The 4,854-nt window shown below is 44.1% G+C and overlaps 1 protein-coding gene across 1 annotated transcript in view; it reads right to left on the bottom strand.

Moving 5' to 3' along the window:
- The window catches only part of LOC107270218 (homeotic protein ultrabithorax), a 136,052-nt gene that overhangs the window by 18,170 nt on the left and 113,028 nt on the right, over window positions 1-4,854 (bottom strand). The window lies entirely within an intron of this gene.

The following is a 4,854-nucleotide window of genomic DNA, read 5'->3' as shown; positions in this document are numbered from 1 at the left end:
TAGTCAACCCACTTCACTCCCTCACTACACTTCACCTTCAAGCCATACACTCTTACACGACTCTTTCGACAGTGACCTCCTGCTCGACCCTTTTACTTTCACCCCTCTGACCGCCATATTGGACCAATCCACACCTTTCTTCTGGACCGCGTATCACTACTCGTCATTCACTGTTTCTTGCTGTGAAAGATAGTACTCTTTTTCTCAATTTTTTGTCAACCTCAGAATGATCATCATCAACTTTCGGACGGCTCCGAATTATGCTCGCACACAACGTGTAAGTGACTTGTCCATTTTATTTCCTGGCAAACTACCCGCCACTAATCCCTTATCTACGGTACCACTGCGGTGCCACGACCTTGGTCAGGACGCCGGCGGCTCGGCGTCCCATTACGTTGGACACTTTATTTTTCCTAGGATATTTGTCCAGCTTTTATGAAGCCACGGGGTTTAACCGAGCGTAAGAGAATGACGTAGTCGATTTCGAGCAGCTTTATCCCGCTATCGCGATCTGTGTAATGCGCACGGAGTGCATTAGGGTTACGGTGACTTTTCACGAGAAATATGGATTGAGGATCGACGAGTACATAGATCATGGTGAGTTACTAACCTATCCGTTTACGCGAATTGACAAATATCCTGATCGTGGACGGAATAGGTCAAACCAGTAGCAGTGGGAGCAACGGGTTTTCATTGGGTTGCATAACTTTTTCAACGCGGATAAAGAACTCGAGTAAGATGTAAACTATGATCGATAATGAAATAAATTTCAATTACACTAGCTACTCGGGTACACATTCAATTACAGCGCCATTATCCACTGCTTAATAGCGATTCAGCAGCCTCGATACGAGCATTTGATTTATGTAGAAGCAATTACTGTCTGCGTTACCTTGCGCCCATTTCGGTCGGCTTACTTATACCATTTCTCTTGCGGTTCTTTCGGTTTTTTTTTTTCGTTTTCAACCATTACTACGCTTCGCTACTTTCTTTTTCACGCAGCACTTCCTCCTACGATATATTCGTCAGTCAAAGGACTCTTATATGTATAAATTTGAAAAACTTGCCAAGTCTACGCAAGACCTATAATACAAACTCCTGGGATTTTATTGCAGGCTGATATAACGTTCCTCAAAATAAGAGGAAGCTCATTCGACCGTAAGTCCCGTTCGTGTCTTTCCCATTGTACAGCTGTCGCTTAATCACGTCGTATTAGACGTACAGCGGCGCGTCGCAGCTTCATAAAATACACCCCTACGGGAACCTTGCAGATATCTGTAAGAGAAGGCCATTTTCGAGCTCATTGAATAGACAGGCATGGTTCTATGACCGCAGAGCGTGCCAACTCCATTGTAGCGCCCTCCGACACTTTATTCCCTTATTCTCTCCTCTCGAATCTGTACTATACCGTCACCCGTTACCTATACTTTGGGGCCCGCCTGGACTAATGATAATAAAACACCTCTGACTCCGGTAACTCCAGTTATACCCAATCCGAGTGCGAATAGCAGGCCAGTGACGTTATTACCCAAAGCCACGTAAAGAACCTGATCCATCTACAGTAATGGACATTGTGTGTGAAAGTAAAAATTACAAATCTATAAAAACAAAATTATAATAAAATTATAATTAAGCAAAGTTTTCTATCAGAACGTCGATAAAAGTAATCCTGAAGACTTTTCGTACTTTTCCAACTTTGCAAGTAATTCCTAGGAGAGTTGCTATTGGGTGCATTTAAATGTCGAACCTCGTGACGGGGAGTCAAGGCTCGTTTCTAATTAATGGGCCTACTTCTCTCGCGCGGATGCAGACTCAATTATTGTCGATGCTGCAGAGGCGTAGAACGAGGTGGAATACGAATTCGTGCTCGTACTCGTATTGGTGCACAGATGGGAGTACGTAAGGAAGCAGGGCATGAGCAATGGCTGGCAGCGCTCCGTAATAATGTTGTCTTCGTTGGCTCGTTTTATTTGCCCGCGGCGCAAGAATGTAGCCTACAGTCCGCCTCAAAATTCAAGGTGGTTGCGCAACCCGATCGTGAGGCGGTCTACCTACGAACACGGCCTCGTGGAATGGTGGCCGATATTCGAGACGCTTGTGGAACGAGTTTCGGAAAATTACGAAGTCACCCATCCGAGGAAGCGTGTCCTCTCGATCGATTAGAATACCATTGGATTGCCTTTGATCTTGGATCTGGTAACGTTAACGAACGTGCAGCGCAATTAAATAATTGATCACCTTTGAATAATTAAAGCTCGAATTTACGTGTCACGGAGTGACAAAAACAATTGTATTATTTCTCATAAACATTAAGACACGTTGCTTCTGCAACAATGTGTCATTATTATCGATTATGTTATACATAAAAAAAAATATTATACAGTAGGCGGTATTGTCAGACGTTGCACTGCAATTTCTCAAGAGAAAGTAAGACTTTTGATTTTCAGTATACGATGTTGGTTACCATATATAGCTGTTACATACAATTGGTATACGTATATATACGTATATCCACGTAAATGTGGCTCAACTAAACGGCAGGAGTGGCTGACAATCAAAACGCAGTAACCGTAGATCATACGAGGGATAACGATGGGAATTGGCTCTTGCAAATACATTAGGCAGCGAGGAGGTAAACGGGATGGGAAATCGCGGCATGGGTAGATGCTTGATATCAGCGAGAAGAGAAGCGCGATATAGTGTATATAGGTATACGCGGTGCAGTGAGAGTCCTGGACAAGAGGGGGAAGAGGGGAGAGGGAGAGGAAGGAAGATCAGAGAAGCAACGAGAAGAGAAGATAAAATAGAAAAATCGTCAGCGCTCAAGAGCCGGGGATAGGTGCCGGGAAAAAGTATAAATTTCTTTAATGGCGCTAATAATTTCATATCGCATAATTTACTTACTGCGAAACGTAACGCCAGTAGCTACCAGAGGCATTAACGAGGAGCCTAATATTTATGTGGTACTCGCTCGCCCGCCACCCAGATAACACCCTCCTCTCACACCCCTCGCGAAACCCTTGACTATATACCCTTATACCTTACTCCAGTTTGCCGGTGGTTCCTTGAGTTGGCAGATAAAAAAAAACACCCCTCTTGCAAGATAGGTAGTAGGTGTCTCTACCCGTCCACCCACCAAACCACCCTTATACCTACCACTGGTAGGACCATACGCCCTTTTTCTATCTGACTTTTACCCCGAAACCCAGCCTAACCTTTCTTCAAGGACAAAGAGGGAAGCGTCGCTAAGCTCTTCGTAATTTAGGTACAGCCTGACTCTTGCCGGGGGATCAACCCTCTGTTCAATTAGTAGCTTCTTACCGCTGAGACCCTACGTAGCAAAGGAGGGTTGTTGATGATCGCGAATCTTATATCTTGAGAATATTTGCTTTGTCCCTGTTATCATACACGAACCATTTTTTTTAAATATTTTTTTCGACAACCTGCCGCCCGTTACGTAACCGTACAGCACTCATGGCTGTTAAGGATAGTAATGCCATTGTGAATATTCCTGAATGAAAAAGCTTAATGCGCCATTATTTACTTGATAGTGGACAACCTGGCCGAGCGAACCAGCACGTGTTTACGCGTTTATAACAGACGTGACGTAGAGTTCGAGAATTGGACGTGTGTGCGCACGTGTGTTTATACTGTTTGCAATGCAGCGCGCATTACCGGCCGTAATGTGGCAGTGGGGTGCGTCGGGTTAATATATTTTATTTAACTCTGACTCCCGGCGAAATTACGCCATAATTAATGAAACTAAACTATTAATTTAAATTCCATTGTTCCATTATAAATAATTAGCTGTTAATAACCAACGACACGTAATGTGATTGGAGAACAAATGCTCGCTACCAATCGTCATTAATCCATCGTCCCAGTACGCGTTTCAGGATACTCGGCGGGGGCCTATTGGAGCTGCTGATCGGGACGGACACTGCTCCTGTATGACTGAGGTTGTACGCGAGAGATTTATACCGAGCCGCCTCGTGCTACGTATGACTCACCGATGAAATGTGCAAATGGAGTGGGATTTTTTTATTTCGAAAAAAAAAAAAAAAAAAAAAAAAAAACAAAGGGATGAAATTCAAACGTACACACAGTGTAATGTAATTTCACGTAAATACCCATCACCGTTAAATTCATCCCGGCACAAGTCATCCTGTCGCTACGATTGATTCGTTAATCAACGATAAATCTATGGCCGTCACTCGTTCGTTAGAATTAACAGAGTACAGATCTCATTAACGGAAAGTCTCTTAACGAATGTATGATGTTGAAAAATTAAAAGGTACATCGGAGTACCATATAACCGCGGACGAGAAGTCGAGGATCATTGATAGACGTTTAACACCGTGTCAGGATATGAAACTCTTGCGTGCCAACGGGTACGTCTTTCTTACGATGTCTTCAATTAATCAAAGGTAAGCCGGCGCTGATTACTCTTGCGATGCACTTAGTCGCGTACATGCGATTACACGCTGTGAGATAGACAGATGAGGCTACGTGCCCGTAGTTAATCTTCCTCATGTCAAACGATACGAGCGGCACACATAGGGTCGACAGAGGCGTGTACGTTACCTACGTACACGAATTTCACATGCAGTCGAGATGTTATGTCGTAATGACGCGCCGTGCATTAGACGAGGCCGCGAATAACGGGCCGTCCATACCAATAGGTAACCAAGGATAAGTTGGCGCGACGTCGGGAGTCAGGAAATCACGATCGACACTGCTATAACTGTCGTCGCCCAGCCAAGTCATTGTCGTCTCTTGAGAATAACTTAAGTATCTTTTATCGAGTTTTCCTCTTTTTTTTTCACCATACTTTCATATTCCCCCCCCCCCCCC

Source organism: Cephus cinctus, unplaced genomic scaffold (assembly GCF_000341935.2).
Source record: "Cephus cinctus unplaced genomic scaffold, Ccin1 Ccin1_scaffold0709, whole genome shotgun sequence".
NCBI classification, from domain to species: Eukaryota; Metazoa; Arthropoda; class Insecta; order Hymenoptera; family Cephidae; genus Cephus; species Cephus cinctus.
Note: the sequence above shows the minus strand (reverse complement) of the source record. Positions and strands in the feature narration are given on the sequence as shown.